We start from the raw sequence: 18542 nt of genomic DNA, 5'->3' as shown, positions 1-18542 counted from the left end.
CAAAGCCCCCCCCCCCCCCCCATCCCCCCCCCCCCCCCCCAGCTGGACAGGGGAGAGAAAATATAATGAAAGGCTCATGGGTCAAGATAAGAACAGGGAGAGATCACTCAACCAACTACCATCACAGGCAAAACAGACTCAAGTTGGGGAAAATTAACTTAATTTATTGCCAATCAACCAGAGTAGGGTAACGAGAAATAAACCCAAATCTTAAAACACCTTGCCCTCACCCTTCCCTTCTTCCTGGGCACAGCTTCACTCCTGGATTCTCTACCTTCCGCCCCCCAGCAGCGCAGGGGGACAGGGAATGGTGGTTGCGGTCAGTTCATCACACGTTGTCTCTGCCTCTCCTTCATCCTCTTCAGGGGCAGGACTCCTGACTCTTCCCCTGCTCCAGCGTGGGTCCCTTCCATGGGGTGCAGTCCTTCAGGCACGCACTGCTCCAGCGTGGGTCCCCCACAGGGTCACAAGTCCTGCCAGAAAACCTGCTCCAGTGTGGGCTCCTCTCTTCATGGGTTTACAGGTCCTGCCAGGAGCGTGGGGGGCTTCCCACGGGGTCACAGCCTCCTTCGGGCATCCACCTGCTCTGGTGTGGGGTCCTACACAGGCTGCAGGTGGATATCTGCTCCACTGGGGACCTCCATGGGCTGCAGAGGGACAGCCTGCCTCACCATGGTCTTCCTCAGAGGCTGCAGGGGAATCTCTGCTCTGGTGCCTGGAGCACCTCCTTCCCCTCCTTCACTGACCTGGGGGTCCGCAGGGCTGTTTCTCTTACATGTTCTCACTCCTCTCTCCGGCTGCAATTGCTGTTGCGCAGTAACTTTTTCCTCTTCTTAAATCTGTTATCCCAGAGGCACTACCACTATCACTGATGGGTTCAGCCTTGGCCAGCAGCGGGTCCGACTTGGAGCCGGCTGGCATTGGCTCTGTCGGACATAGGGGAACCTTCTAGCACCTTCTCACAGCAGCCACCCCTGTAGCCCCCCTGCTACCAAAACCTTGCCATGCAAACCCAATATGCTTTCCCAACTACCCCAATCATTTCCCACCTTTCCAGAAAGCACATGCAGCCAACAGGCAAGAGGGCAGAAGGATGCATATCCTCACGCCTTCACAGGCCTATTGCCTGTGTTCCCACCACCTGCTGCCACCACCAAATATACTTGTCCACTTGTCCATGCTCCAACAGTCAAAATGTGCAGAAATACCTGAAAATATTTTTTATTATAGGTCTGCACAGTCATTTGTACAGATTAAATATAACACGCACCCAGTAAAATCACAACTGATGTCTGCTTCTGAAAAATCACAGTACAGCTGCAATCTTATCCCAGTTCAGTGACTTAGAAGCCACCTAAGCTATTCTTCTTCTATGATCAATGGAGAGAGAGGTCCAGGAGACAGTATATATCCTAAAGTAGATGGAATAGATTAACTTCTGAAGGTACCTATCTCTCTTCTTTCAAAGTGGGCCTAGATAAGTAATTTATGCTACATGACAAGCAAGCTAAAGTGAGACAAAATGGCCTAAGGGCCAAACTACACCTTTTACTAACAAATTTTAAAAAATGTGATTCTTCATTAAAATTGGCATTTGTACCTCATTCTTACCTTGAGAACTCAATCTAATGTACATATAGAGATCTAACAACAGTTCTGTTGATTAAAATACACTCATACAAATGAGTTAAGCATAATTCTATCCCAGTTAATTAAATCTTTGCAGGGAACACAGAGTCAGACTAGTACAGGGAACTTTTGAAAACCTTATCCCTGTACAGTCAGTGTGCATCTTTTAATAGTGCTAAATAAGACCACTATGCTCCAGTATTAGGCTGAAACACCTACTATATTTTAATAATGAAATATAGATTGAATGTAGAGATCTATTACCCTACTATCAACATAAATCAGTAAATAGGAATTTAATTCTGATGTGGTAAACAGGAGGAAAACTTGTAAGAAATTTAATAACAGACACCATGTTCACAAGAGAACCAAATTTAAACTTTGTTAAGATGTTGAAATCCATTATACTTCATACACTATTGTATTGTAAGCCATCTCAGTAAACGTATATAAGATACATCCTCTCATCAGAGTCACTTCAAACTGTCCTACAAAAAGTACCCTAATATTTCTAAAAGCTGAATATAGTAACCTTACAATTTGTGCTTGCTTGCACTTCCCTCAGGATGTATGACAGCACAACCAGATCAGGGAACCTGACCCTCACAGCACTTGGACTCTGACTTGCAGTCTAGAATCCAGAGTGTGGACAAAATTCTGCACTCAACAAGAACACTGGTTCCATTAGTGACCTTTGTCTGAACTTGTAACATCCTTGTGAAGAAAAAGAATGCTATTATCCACTTCTTATGGACAAGAAATCAAACGCATAATACTGAGGGCATGTCTAGAATAAGACAGATCTGAACCTATGTTAAAGGACACTCATGAGAGCACCCTGTTAACGAGGTCCTGCATTTCTCACATGGATTCTTTTTCACATGGATTCTTCCCGCCCTCCTCTTAAATACAAATGGGAATATTTGGTTTCAAAAAAAAACCCCAAACCCCAAAACCAAAACATCCCCCCCCCAAAAAACCCACCCCCCAAAAAAACCAAAACCACACTTTGATGTGATTTCATTANTTTATATTAATGGATTCATCTGCAGGGCATCATGAAACATCTACTGTTTAGAACTAGCCCAAGACTTTGAACAAGTTTAAGCCCAGGACACAGAGAGAGTATAATAATACCGAATCATACAGTACTACATCATGCAGTAATGTAATGAACTAAATTGTATTACTGGAGACTATGCACTGTGGATAGTAGTTTGCAAAGATTTTTATTACCTCTGCTCCATACTTTAGATGCTAATCGTTTAGTCTGCTTAAACTCTAACAATAGGTCATCAGTGTGTTTCTATTCCTTTGTCTGTACCTTTCTTTTCTTTCTGTGCCTGCAAAATGCCAACACATAATTTAATAATGAACTGCCAAGAAGACAGGTAAATGTTTACCCAGAATTTTCCAGTCTGAATATCTTTCTTTTAAATTCTTTTAGCCCCCTTTAAGGCTGTGTGATATACCCTTAAATTCTCTTAACCCCCTCTAAGGCTGTGCTATAAACCATGAATCTATTCATAGCTTGGATCATTAATAAGTATATTCCTTCCTTTAAAAAGAGCTAGCAAAGGCGTAACATTACCTCATTTTCCCCCTTCACTGTCAATTACACACAAAGTCACAGAATAAGCTTCTCACAAATCAGGCTTCCTAGCTCTTGAATTATGGAAAAGTAGAGAAGATGGGCAGTATTTCATTTGTGCTCAAAATACTTAAGTCTCTTTTGGAAAGAAAAGGTTTTGTGAAAAACAGAGGATTAGTCATAAAACTGACATTTCCTCTGTTTACTCTTTAAAGCATAGGTCAGCCATAGGTGTTTGCCAGACTGATTCTGAATTTAACTTGGTATGTTGATTCATGGAAAGAGAAATCAGCCTGATCTGGGGAACTTACTTTGGTTGGTTGGTTGGTTGGTTTGGTTTTGTCACTATTATAACAGAGGAAAGACCCCTCTTTGGGAAAACAGTGTCCAAAATGTCATACAGACATGTACTGCTATTCTATGGAACAGGGAAATTCTGTAAATGAAGATCTTTCCTATCTTCACTGTCTTACCTTTCACCATATATGCTCAAACCTTCAAATATTTAAGGTTTTATGGCAGAAGTTAATTATAAAAAAAAAAGAAAGAAAAAAAAACCAAAACAACACCAACAAGAAACTAATAGTAACATACTTCTAGATCTCCAACACTTTCTGCAATCCAGCAGAAAGAACAAAATTTAAATAATGTTCGGTCTTCACATTTTCTTAATGTTTGACCCCTTAGTGCACAGCAGTATCTTACTCCTACTATATTAGAAAAATAAACTAGTTTGGTGGGAAGAACAGAGACTGAAATGAAAATTTAGAAATCTTCACATTGCCACTGGAAAGATAAGACTAAAAACTCAGAGCACGATAACTGGGAGTAGACTACAGATACTATAGGACTCCAAGGTACCTTATATGTGAATAAAATTCCCATATATGTCAGTATATATACTCTACTGCCTCCTCAAGAAAAGTTCTCCCTCAAAAAAACCCAAACAATTTAACAGATTGACTTTATTTGGCTCTCAAAACAGCTCTTTATAAAGCCAACATGTAAGTGATTATTGTAGGGTTCACTAGATTAATTTATTTCATCATTAATTTACTTCAGAAACATTCTATTTATGTTTAAATAAAAGACAAACTGGGGAGAAAAAATTTTAGAAGCAATTGTTTCCATCACAGGTTCTCTTTGTTTTATTCTTTTATTTCTTCATATTAGTTACCTAGCCTATGCTTCATGTAAGAGTCCCTTCAAAATCATTCCAAATATAAGCATAGAAAAAAAAGTAGGCAGTCCTAAAAGCATAGAAAGATGCAGCTTTCCTATCTATATCCCCTAGTGTCTTAGAAGTGCACTGCTTTTGATGAAGAGGAAGAAGAAGGTAGAGAGCATCAGTTTTAATTGACAAAGTTATCTCAAAATATTTTTTCAATTATTTAATAAACGACTTTGCCAGAAACTAAAGTGCTAGAATGATTAAAAAATAGCCCTTCTTTCTGAGTTCCAAAGAAAATTCTAGAGGGTGAAGAAACAAAGAAATTAAAAAGAAAAAGACAGAACTCTAACTGTTCTCCTTTTCTATGAGAAAAGTCCTGCTTAAATGCTAGGCCTTTCCTTTGGGAGACAAAACAAATACCTGCAGTTTTCCACTACAGAAAAAAAAGCGGTAGGCAGAAAGATGTCCTTCCTACAAGCTGGATTTTCTTTTCTCATGAGATTGTTCCTTTTCCTCCAGATTACAAGTTTACAATGCCTTAAAGAGGGGATACACATTCCAACCTATCAGAAATTTACTGCAGTGAATAGTCAGATTGCCTAATTATTGAGCTAGACATTCACTGGCAGCATATGCCTCTTAGATCTGCAGTTCTTTCTTATTAATCTTGTGATGAGTTATAAACTGTTGATTGCAAGCTATAACACCTGCCTTCTAAATAAGCAAACTGTCCTCTCTATATGTTTTTAAAAAGTTTGAGCTGAATCTCTAGTATGTAAAAAATAGAAAAGACAGTAAAATGTTTTCTTCAGAGATTCCAGAACTCAGAGACATGTCCTTGGTCCAGATTAGCATGGCTTTGATGATGTTCTGAAAATGTGAAAAAAATTACAAGCTCAGTAAGGATTTTAGAAAGGCTGGAGATGGATTCCCTAGAATGATAAAGATAAAAAAAAATTATGTACTAACATTTCTAGACATGTTCTTATTCAATCACTGCCCTTATTCAGGACTTTTTCTACTGTATACAATAGGATTTCTTTTCTTTTATGGCTGTGAAATTTGAAAAGAAATACTATAGATTCAGCATTCAGATTCTTTGTGTTCTGCTATCTTACAGTACACAGCTTCAGAATGATGCCTAATTATTACTGAAATCCCTGTTTCTACTCATAAACTAAAAATGCCATTTCTGATTTGAAACACTCCCACCACACTGTGAATACTGCAATCTCAAAATGGAAGACATGATCTACCACATTTTGATTCACGTAGAAGTAGCTGGGGAGTATACTTTTAGGCAAAACTTGTAATTTAGCCTTTAAATGCTAAGGTGCCTTTAAAAAATTTTACAAACATTCTGCAAAACCTGAAGAGTCCTTCTGACCTTTTTTTAATCCCAAACTAGCTATAGTATTTGTTGACCTTTTGTAAAGGACCTTTCTGTATGTGAATACATGTTGTATATACAACAGCATTCTGCATATAAACTCCTAGAGTCCCTCTATGTACATGTTAAGGAATTCACTAACATTGAGAAGAGCTGTACATTTCATTATGCACGAACAAACCTTCTCAAACATATTAATATTAAATTAGTACTAAAGATTATTAGCAGTAATAAAAAAAATGTTTAATTTTCAGTAAAGGCAAGATGCATTTTATGACTTCAGGTTTAGGGGCATTTTCTGACCATCTCTTACACTGAATTTATCAAGCTCATAATGATAAATGCGTGTTGTCATAATCTTTCACTGTCACAGTGTACTGCTGCCCTAACAGCATCCACTCTTGTAAAACAGAACTGCAATCAAAAAGTTCAAAATTAATAGCTGTGAAATCTCAAGCACTCATAAGCATGTGTTTTTATCACTTCCATGCTGTGCAGATCGGGTACTCTTGTTATTTATTATTTGTGACAGTGAACAATTCCCACTTGCTTTAGTGAAAAAGTGAAGAGCTGTTTGCATAACTAGCAAGGTGAAAAAACAGATTTCAAACTGTTGGAATCATTTCACAAGAACAATGTAGACCGAGCAGAAGATAGCTTTCTTTCAGATCAGTATAATGTGCTGACTACAGTATGTGTTATTCTACCCTCTATGTATCCCTTGTTTAAAAGCAGCTCTTACAGCATGTTCGGCATTTGTGAAGAGCCTGAAATGATGGAGCCTTGGTACACTACAGGGGTTCCTATGTACTCCAGTAGTCACTCTCACCATCTTCACACTGGAAAAATGTGAATGCTTATAATGTCTTAATGCAGTAATCTGCATATATGGTATACAGTTAGTATGTGGTTTGCAACTGATCCAGAGAGTACTCTGGCACCCGCCCTCACAACACCTAGCCCACACACCGCCGAGCTAGAGTGAAGCACTACTTCCTGCTGCAATTTGTCAGACAAGCAGTAGAATATGTGATTTTACAGGTGAATACTTAGTTAAGTATCAACAGTACTTTATCTCCTAAAGAAAAGACCATTTTAAGAGGAGAAGCTAAAGAAAAAAGCATGGCTATTATGTTTTCCTTGAGACTTTTCTTTGTTTCTTTTCAGAAATGAAACATGGAGATAGTATCTCCAAACAGTATGTATTTCAAATTAAAAAGGAAAGGTTAAAGATAGTCACTGTAACGGTATTACAAAATGTCTCCATCTGATTTAATAGTAACGTACAGGAAAATCTATCATAGATCAGGACAGCGAGTAAGATTTGCCTGTGGGCAGTACTATTATCAGTGCCCAATTAGTTGCAGATTGGAGACACTAGCCTTAGATCTGTTCCCATGCCAGTAATCTGTTTCCTAACTGATTGAAAACCAACAGCTCTTGATGAAATACTATTTATTTAGCTTCAGACAATTTGATTAAATGTAAGGGTAATAATAACAAAACTAGTAATGCCCAACATAACATGAAACGGGATGGGTCATATTTTAATTGAGACATTTCAGTCAAGAATACAAAATTAGGAAATGAAACAGGATATGTTATATGAGAAGCTTTTATGGCAAAGTCATTTTCTTTCCATTAAAAAAAAACCCCACACCACATTGTGAATGCTAAAAAGAAGTCTTTTCTACTGTCAATTACTATAAACCCATCACAAAGTATGAATTCTTAGTCCTTAATGCTAAGTCTTTCAAATCCTTGGACTTATTTCATTTATTTTTTTTCTTTGATAACAGATGGATTTTCTTTTATCCTTAGCAATTTGCATCAATAGTAGATTGTGAAGACTTATAAATACATAAAGCCTTTTAGAAACTTTTGATAGAGTGATGCTTTAGCCAGTCCTTTCGTATTTTTGTAACATTAATTCTCCAGGAAGGTTACTGTATAATTTGAAGAGTTCAGTCACTTTATATATTTAATTAAGAACCAGTAAAGAAAAAATACATAAATTTAGCAATCAAGGTGCACTAATATTCAGTATTAGAAAGTCGAAGATGAATTTTCAATTCGTTCAGCAGTGTCTGAAGGGCCAGTTGAATATAACATCTTCCAGTCTCCTTGAATGTCACATAAGTGAGAAAATATTTTGCAATATAACGGATACAAAATCTTCTTAATTTATTCTGCACAGAGGAATTTCACACTGTTGCTTATCTTCTCCTCTGCACTAAAGAACAACCAAAAAGGTCCAGAATACTAGCAACATTTCATAAATAAATATTTAAAGAACCGGTGTTGCACAAAACAGATAGGACAAATTATGTAAGTGTCCAGTGATCTCTGCAAAATGAAGAATGGCAAAGACAGTGCTGTTTTGCAGTTACACAAGTTTCCTTCACTTAAACTAGATCTCTCTTGTGTATTTTTTTTTTAATTCATGTAAAAAAGCACATTAAAAACACAAGCAGCAATTTTTTTAATAGCATACAATTCCACATATGGACTTGGAGAATTTAAACAGGATGAGTTACTGTGCTGCACCAATTTATACTGGTTTCTTATCTGCTCAAGGGAGCTGCCGGCATCAAGTCTGAACCTACCGAATGAACCCACCCATTACATAAACCCACATCCTGGTGAAACACCTGCTGCACCTCAGTGGTAGTTCTTTGTCATTCCTATTAAAGTACTACTCCCATCTGCACTCTGGTTAGATATTTCAGATATGTTATTCTATTTTATTTTATAAGTATATAGTAATAAATTGGGTAAAATACATGACCCAGACCCAGTGTTTTAATTTCTAGGAAAAACACTCATAGTTGAAAGCCACCACAAAAGTGGGTACTGCTGTGTTTCACACCCATTGCTGTCACTTTTACTTATATGAATTAACACCTGCTCTAGAAATAGCTGAATGTTATTCGTATCCAGAAAAATTCCATTAAAATAAAGTGATAGATTCAGGCCCGTAAGTTGCAGGAAGCAGAATAAAACCATCAGTATATAGTCAGAGGAGCCTTCTGAGTGAATTTTCTAAATCTACATGACAGATCTTCCCCAAGATCTGGGCTGAGGTTCAGTGGCTGAACATGTAGTGACCTGTCTTAAGTAGAGATTTCTAGTTTCCAGTGTAATTATTCCTTCTGTAAAGGAACTCACAACATTACTTGAAAAAGAAACAAATACTTCTCTCTCAAAGAAATCAATTACTGTCCTACTGTAAACTTGTGCTGCAACTGGAACATAATTACATGCTCATTGAAAATAGCATTTTTCTGATTCAACAGAATGATGGATATCCTCTCTCATTATCACGCAAGGCACATGTTATGTCATTATAACCAATTTAGAACACATGGATGGAGATAAGGAAACTCATTCACCATTTCATTACTCAAATTTTATGACAATGTAACTTCACTTAGAACAGGAGTGACATGATGGAGAATGAGACCAAATGTATGTTGAAACCAGCAGACATAAAAGTTGTGAAGAGTGAAGGTGGTAAAACAGGGATTTAAAATATCACTGTGATAATGTTGAGGCCAGGTGAGGTAACTAATACTTTAATTTGCTGTTGTTCTATTATCTATATTTCCATTCTTGTCTTTCATCTTTAGAAAGCTTGCAAACTACTGAAGTATTTTCTCTTGTTAAATATAGTGTTTAAAAAAGGACTTCCAAATAAATTAAACAGATTTGCCTAAGCAAATGGCCAGATTTTATGTGAGAGAAGAAGTTTTGCATTATAAAGTGGATATGAATTTTCAGGCCAAGTCTTTCTCATAAGTACGCCTACAAGGGGTAACACACAACTCCACAGAAAACACCGTAACCTATCAGGTAACTGAACAAAGGTAGCTTGCCATGTATACCCTTGCTCTATCACTACTTTGAGTAAGAATGTGTTTAATACTAAAATCGTACTTTTTGAAATGTCATTAAAGCCACATCATTCCCAGAGCCTGTTACAAAGATAATTTTACATTTGGATGTCATACATGATGAAAACCTACCCTTTTATTTTGCAAATTATACATATATACATTCTGATAAGTTAAATGCGGGAGATTTGATGCATAACATCCAAACTGCTCTTCTGTATCTATTTTTTTTTCTAATACAAAGCAGTCTCTGAATACTATATCAACTGATTTAACTTGCAGCAATTGATATTAGTTAAATTTGACTGACTTTGTGGAACTATCTGTAGGTTAACCTAACATGAAATAAACATCAGCCTGAAAGGTCTGAAGATAAATGGAAATTCAGTTAAGCTAACTGCTGTCAGTATTGTTTCTGTGAAAACAGAAACAGTTTTGTCAATTCAGAAATAACTTCTTAACCTAACATCAGTATATATTTGAACATATATCTGCACATGCATGTTCTATCAGTAGAACATTTGAAAATTGTGCCTAAGTTCTTACTAGAAAAATCATTTTCAACCTTGCCAAAATGCACTACATTCACAGAGTGTTTAATTTTATTTTAATTATTGTTTCTTTAAGTAAACCAAAGGATTTAGTGATTGCTTTTTTGTTTGGCCTTGAGCTCCAGCTACAGAAGAGTGTCCCAGAAGACACCCAGGTCTTGCATCATGCACCCTGTCTACACAGCTCTGTGCAGATATCTCAGAAACATTAGGGTATCTAAAGTGACACTAGGATGCATATGTTTATATAGTTGAATCACACGCAGAACACCATGACACTTTCCGTAATTTCCTTGGGTTCATTTTTCAGCATAACACTGAACTCGGAAACACAATTCTACATCAAGTTGTATCCCTGTAAAAGTATTGTCCTGATAAAGGATATTTTCCCCAAGGATAAGCCTCTGAGAATGTGTTAAAGCGAGTCTGCCTCACATGGATTTGGTATCCAAAGGAAGTAGGTGCTGCTTCTCATATTTTACTATGCTCCTAGGGCTGAAAACTCCTTAACATCTATACATGGATAGACAGAATAAATTATGGCAGCCCCTCCTGCTTCTCTCTGAGAAGTACTACCACAGAGAAAACATATGGCACATACCACAAAAGGCGCACATTTCCTGGCCACAACCCCAGTCAAGAAACTACTTTTCAGGGAGTTGATGGAGGATTCTCCATAACCATCATGTGACCATGTAATGCAGAAATTTTTATCCTGTCAGGTGACAAATATTTTGTTACTTACAATGTGGTACCATAAAGGAATTGATTCAGACAAGCCTGCAAGATACAATTCTCTCTGAATTTTTGGCAGATGGAAGCAGTATTTCTGTATTCTTGTTCTGTATTCTTGTTCTACCACATATTCTATGAGTGATTTTCAGCATGTCAGCTAGTACCAACCTTCTGTACCTAGTCTTAAAAAAATTGACTTTACATAATCTATAATTTGACTTTATATTATCTGTAGATAATAAAAGACCCTATATCAAATACTTTGATAAATATTAATTTTATTGCTTCCTAATACTCCAAGAATGCTACTTGCAACAACACATTTCTTTCATCCAAGGATTACAAACTCAGCCATTAGGTTGTTTGATTCAGAACATAGAATCTGTAACAAAATCTCATCTGACAGAACAATGTTTGCCTTTTAAAAATATACTCACTCTTGTCAGTAGTTAATAAGGTAAATTAAGTTTTGAAAGACAAACATAATGCTTTTCTTCAGCTTCTAATAATTGTGTCGTTTGTGATCCACTCAGTAAAATTAAGCTATACTTTTGGGGTTATGCTGCAGCATTTTACAAGCTAATGACTGCAAAACAGCTGTGTTACCTAAATGAGAGGATTGTCTGATTGTTATAAACAATAAAAAAGAAAGCACATCACTTTTACATACCTTTCAGTTTTAAATGTGGCCAGAATATTATTTCTCTTCAAACTTGTAAAAAACAGAACTTTTAAGTTTTCCTGTCTTCTCTTTCCACGCACACACACAAAGTGATTCCTCCACACTACTCATATGTATTATATATCAAACTTATTCCCTATTTTTTGAGTACAGTCAAAAGTTGCTCTTAATTGTAATTTTACAACTGTTGTCAGTGAAAAAGGGCACATAAGAGTGAGCAAACGACTCATGTTAAGCACAGTTCCACACAGCTGGACAACTCCAATGTGTGTCACTGACATCATCCAGGAACTTGACTAACTGGTACTTCAGTATAATCACGTTTTAAGATTTTGACATCTGTTCATGACCTGCTTTCAGTTAAATATTTATAGAGGAAATTGCACTAAAATAAGAAATGAAGAAGTTTTAAATCCTCTTTTGTCTTCTGTTGTAAATCACATTTTAGATGCCCTAACTAACCTTGGTTACTCTAGCATTAGTGTGATATTTTGTCATCCACAACAGCAAAATAAAAGTGACCTTGGAACCTGCACAACAGCAAAATAAAAGTGACCTCTGTTGCCTAACGTATATGGAAGACAGTAAGTCAGACCTAGCTTTTTCATAGTACGTGTATGTTGTCTCCCCTCTCTTCAAGACATTTTTTTTCACAGAAGTCAAAACTCAAATGGACCCTGTAATTTTATCTCATCTGCTGTTTGAGTCAGACCTTAGATTCACAAATTATTTTTACGTACATTACGGTTTGAAAATTTCAAACTTTGCAACTTAGTACAAATAAGAAAAAACATGAAAGGATACCAGATACAGGAGAATTTCATTTTTTACTATTTACCTAGCAACATGCATTTTGTAGGATAGGAAGCTAGCAAGGCTTGAAAGGACTGGCTATTGTGAGATCAACTGAAAGAAAATAATTTAAAATATTTTTAATAAAAGTATTTTAAATATTCTCCTTATACTACTACTGGGCCATGCAGCATACACTGTTAGAATAACTTGAATTGCACAGTCCGCATTACCAACACACTTTTAATTAAACTGCACAGTCAATAAACTTGACATACACCCATATGAATGTCAGAATTTTCTTTTACAATCTTGATTAAAAAATTGAAAGAATGTAAATTTTAATAATAATAATAAAAATTAAAATAAACAACTTTCTTTTGATTCTGGATAGTAACTGTTGGTCTATTTTTTGTTTGTTTTAATTATTGATTAAAATTAATAAATCGTATACTCTAGCAAAGTCCAAAATCTGATTACAGACGGACAACAAATCTCCTGTTCTAGGAAAGAAAAATCAGGGGAGAAAAATACAGAAATAGCACTGCCTGAGCACACAGTGAGATAAAAACACCTACAAAAAGTAATAAATATTTTAAAAAAGGAGAAATGTAGAACATAAATTACATGGAACGTATTACATGCAGCGTAAGACTGAAAAAAGGAAATTGTTTTGCAGCTTTAACAGTTTCTAGATATCTGTTGGAAGCAGACTTGCTTAGAAAACTTAGAAAACCAGCCTGCTAAATAGTGTACCGAATTGCTCATGTGTCTGTATCAATATTTCCTGTATATATAGTCAAGGAAAATGAAAATGATGTGTCCTGTTAAGGTTAGTAATTAAATACTAAAATGTTCAGCAAATGTAGGGAAGAGTTCACAGTGCTTGTGAAGGATCTAGTTAATTGACTCATAAGCACAATGTTAACTACTTCTGAAGTCTGTTGATTTTTCTTTTGCATTTTAATGCAAAACCAATTTGATAAGTTTTACATCTCAAAGTAGCCCAGCAGATCACTAACTACATAAGCCTTCTTGAAAGAAAATCCTTATAGGAAAATGTGCCTGAAGCTGCAGGACAGGTATTTCTCTGAAACACAACTGACAGTTGGTCAAACTAGCAAGTATCCCAAATACTAGAAAACAAGGCAACTGAACACACACAAAAAAAAAAAAGAGAGAGAGAAAGAAAGAAGAAACACACTCAGAAATACACTGTTACAGTACAAAGACTGACACAGCAATAGTCAAACTGCTAACCATGGTTATAACCCAGGTTCATATCGGTATGTACAATGCCAGAGAGCTGTCTGAGTTGATAAATCAGACTCTATCCTTTTAAAGATGTTTCTTGCTACCCCTTGCCTATAATAGTACAGTTCTTTACTTATTCAGAGCATGAATCCTCCTTTACTCAGATCCTGTCCCTTTTGGCTCTGCACATCTCCTGGGAGTGCAGAATGATTCAGTGGTAACTCAGTCATTTGCACACTGTACAAGATGATTTTACTGAAGAGGAAAAAAATAAAGACTGCACTTATCAGTGGAACACTTTGTGTTAAATAAAGATAATTAAAGCATCAACAATCCATCTATTTCATGTTTAATTAGCCTCTCTTTCATGATAATTTGTTACTGAAGGTCAAATGTGGGTCACTTTTAAAAACTAATTGTAAAGTATTTAGTATAATGCAAATTGAGAACAGAAAATTTGAAATATACTTCTGTACACTTTGCACCAAACAGTATTAATGTATGAAAGAAGTCGCCAAATTAAATGTTTATACTTGATGACAATGTTCCCATTTTTTTTCTCTACGTTGTACTTAGTGCTACCATAACATTGTGATTTTTACGATTATTATACTGTAGGACATTTGCTTAGTTGTGGAAAACTTTATTCTTGAGAGTTGCTTTGTGATTATAAAAAGCAGCCTTTGAGATAAGCGCCTGGGTGTATGTGTGTGTCTGCACATAAGCAAGAAAAAAGATTATGCTTTCCTGCATGGTTAAACTGATTGCTCCCTTGATGGATGAATTTTGGGTCCTATTAAGTCTGCTGGTTATATGTGCATATTTATGAGGAAATTGACCCATTTAGTTTATAGATACAATTCACATACATGATAACCAACTAGTCAAAATACTTCTACATTGCAACAGACTGATTAATGTTTGAAATGTTGTGAAACAAATTAACTGGCTACCGTACAAAGAATTTTCTCAGAAATTAATTTCTACATATTTCACTTTCATGGAAATAAGACTTTACAGGAAATGCATCTAGTTTTGACTGGTGTGTCAGGACACACTGGTATCATAAACATTTTTCTTCACTAAACACTACATTTCCAAGGAGAAAAGGCATAGGGATAATTCATAAAGGATTACAGAATTGGCCAGGAAGCAAATACCCCAAGTGAAGAAATAATGCTGCTCAGAAATTCCTGTACTGGTTCTGCTAACCCTACCAGAGGTGACCAATATCTTTAAAAAAAAATAAACAAACAAAAAAAACCAACACCACCACAACTGCAGTGTTTTAAGTAGCCAATAATCATTGTTTGTTGAGCAGAACAAGTGAAAAAGAAACCAAGACAACATGATGGCCCAAAAATGTAAACATACAAACAGGGTTTAAAAGGCCTGTTCTTCAAACAGTGGTTGTTAACATGCTAATTTCATACTTGTGATTAAAAGTTTCAGTGAAATAAACCTCCTCATATGTCACTATTTTGCTCTGTGAAACAAAGTGGAAAAACCAGCATGTATTATAAAGATATATCTGTAACTAACATGAGAAAATAAACAATTATTTACAATTAAAATCTGTGACTAGAATTATGATTAAGGATGCAACCCTCCAAGCTGCTAAATTATTCCTCTTAGGCACTGAGCTTTCCTTATCTTTGGCTGTCTTTGCTGGAAGTTAGTAGTATTCAGGCTCCTCACAGGCAACGTGCAGCACCTGGAGGGTTCAGATTTTAAATCTGTGATCCAGAAAAACACTTGCTTAAACTCATCCCCATTCAGCAAAACACTTCTGTATAGCTTTAACTTTCTGCAAGTGATTAAGACCTATGGAGTACTAAGTGATTTAAACATTTGTTTGCCATTGAGTGGTTATGTGTTAGTACTTTAGTGAATAGGAGAGAATTAATAAATGGGAGCCTGAAAGAATATTTCAGACCAATGCCATGCTAAATGAGACAAGAATATGAGTCAAACTTGTGAAAGATCTTCTAAAAAAGTGACGGTGAAATGTCAGAAGACTACTGAATACAGAATTTAGTTTTAAACTTTTTATAAACCACCTGACGTCAAGAAGGAGGAGAGTTACAAATAGCTTATAGTTTTCTCTGCTGAAGTTCTCCTATACAGTACTGTGTCAAACAAGATGTATTTGGGAACTCATATAAGAAATTCAATGCATTACCTTTAAAAGGAAGTATCGAATAATCAGAACAAAACCAACTTGCATTCACTAGGGTACACCAGTCGGTCACGTAAGTAGAGACTTTATTTCCTGACTGCTATATTGTATATATATGAAAGTATCAATTACCAATTCTAATTACACTAATGGGAAATTAGTATTGCTCTCATCTCCAGTAACTTAGAGCAGGTACGTTCTGCTGTGTCCTCTTATTTGTTCTAAAACTTTATACACCTTCTAATGTCTCCTTAGAACAAAGGGAACTGCCGATGAGTAAATAAAGGCAGCCTTAGAGATTTCAACCAGTCTCCCTATCATGGTCACGTTAATATGCCACTGGTTCTATTTCACATGTGCCGCTGAACTATGTAACAATCTGATGTACACCACATCAGAACCCTGTATCTCAACTGCTTCGCATTTCTCTCTAAACAATGTGCTGAGCAAGAGTTCCACATGGTTTGGGTGTTCAAAATCCCCGTGTGTTTTGCCTGATAAACTGAGAAATGCTCCATTGTCAATGTCTGAGATGTGAAACGTCTACATATTGTTTATGCAAATAAGTCTTAATGTCCCCACTACTATGCAAAAGCATGAGCAAAACTATACAAATGTCACTCAGCAACAACTTGGCAAATAGCCACAGGAAAGTGGTAACAGAAGTTTTGTGCCTGGTAGCCTCTCCTGTAGAGTCGGTTATTTAGCACTACCTTTGCTGTTTTCTTGGGGCACTTTCCTTAACTTACGTGCATGCTTTACAAGTGTGCAAATACTTTCTGCATATTTAAAAAGACAAGGCATTAGAATATTGACTATGAACTACTCAGGTAAACTAACCTTCATAACAAACTAAATATTTAGCACAGGAAGACTATCGGCACTGAGAAACTGGTTTTGTAACAAACTAGATAAATAACGGAGCAATTCAGCAAGTAATTCTTTCAGTTTGGTTGTTGCAAGTAAAAGTGTAATAAAGGCATTTTCTTCTACTAAGAAGTCTTCTAATGTATTGCATATCAAAATATATCCTTGAAAAATGTTAAGTAATTCAAAACATATTTCTGTAATATAATCTTAAATAAGTTTGGGGGTTTCTTATCAAGCAAAGTAGTAATTTGTATGGTGTAATCCTTCACCATTCCTACACTTAGCATGCAAGTCATTCTTTACACTGAAAATAACTTACACTTTGACAGTTTATAATTCATATGTTTAGATGAATTGCAACAGCAAGAAAGAAGTAGTATCTGATTAGCGTATGTTTCACTGCTATTTTGTTATTCCAGTGTTCACTAAAATGGCATAATTTACTATGTGCTTAATAAGCCTTAGTAGATGGAAGCTTAGGAACTTTCTTAGCACTTTGTATTTTATACAGACTATTTTCAAACTGAAATTGTAATGTACTCTCCAGGAGAGAGTTAATGAAATGTATCACCCAGAAACTACTCTGTCAAGCGTTCTATAAATCTGTATCACTTATAAAACAACATACACAAAAATACTGGCAGATAGTTCATCAATCACACTTTTTTTTGGTGATCTGGGAGGACTGAGTGGCTCATACAATTCATTTTCTTTTACAGTATTTTAAGTATTTCTGAGCAGAATGCAAAAACTGGCAGCACATTGTAAAACTTCAATTGTAGTAGACTAGCAGACGTTTGAAAGTATAAAAAAAAGTCATAGTGTACCATATTTGCATGTTAATAAGTCGAAAAGAAAGCGGTTTTGTCAAACTCGTCAGAATTTCCCTGTTCCAGACTTGGCTCTGTATTTACATGACTCAGTATTCATTTATCCCTAGGTTCTTGTGTAACGTGCACTGTAGCTGAGGAAACATTCAGAATATTATCTTACGTGGAAAGATGTAATGGAAGTCGCCAGGTGTTAAGTATCTCATTTTACTATCCCCCCAAGAAAAGTGACCTCTGTTCAGGCTACGTATGTGTCTCGTAAAATAAACAAAACGAAGGCTTTCGCTTAGGAGCTTGATTCCCCCCTGTGCTACCCCTATTCTGTTTCAAGGACTGTAAAGAAGTCCCTGTCACCACCGGGTTTAGGCTCTGGGAGCTTCCCTGAGCCCACCTCCGCCAAGGCGGCCGCGATCAGCGCCGGTCACTCGCGGCGCTCCCGGGGGCACACCTCGCTCGCGGGGGGCTCACGGCAGTCCCGCTCGCTGCAGACGGAGCCGCGCAGCAGCTGGGCTGGCAAATCAGGGCCTCTCAGCTTGAATGAATGAATCAATTTCATGGGATATACAAGGCGGGGGAGGGCGGGCAGTGGAAACATACTGGGGTGCCATTCCAAGCTCACTAACCTTTATGTGTATTCAGAGCAACTGCTGCAAGGAGTGCAGTCTCTGCGGTGTGAGTTAGACGGCAGGCAGGCTTTGTAGATTATTTAAGCATTTTGGTCCTAATGAGCGACGTGGTAAGTACAGCCATTAACGCTTCAGCGCTGCGGCTGCGAATCCCCTCTCACCCAGAGCTTTAGGAAGCGTCAGGCGGGCAGCAGCCACCCTTCCCCAAAACACCTGGCTACCGAGGCGAAACTTTCCCCCTTAGCCGGAGCTCTCTCGCTGTGAGGCTGGGAAAGCATCACGGCGGGGGAAGCGCCCGCTGCGAGCGGGACCGGCCGCTGAAGCGGGGCCGGGGGGGGCGGCAGGACCG

The 18542-nt window shown here is 37.0% G+C and overlaps 1 protein-coding gene across 1 annotated transcript in view; it reads right to left on the bottom strand.

Annotated features, from left to right (window-relative positions):
• Positions 1–18542, bottom strand: part of PCDH7 (protocadherin 7) — a 310621-nt gene that overhangs the window by 270853 nt on the left and 21226 nt on the right. The window lies entirely within an intron of this gene.

Source organism: Haliaeetus leucocephalus, unplaced genomic scaffold (genome assembly GCF_000737465.1).
Source record: "Haliaeetus leucocephalus isolate CR32 unplaced genomic scaffold, Haliaeetus_leucocephalus-4.0 Scaffold545, whole genome shotgun sequence".
NCBI lineage: Eukaryota > Metazoa > Chordata > Aves > Accipitriformes > Accipitridae > Haliaeetus > Haliaeetus leucocephalus.
Note: the sequence above shows the minus strand (reverse complement) of the source record. Positions and strands in the feature narration are given on the sequence as shown.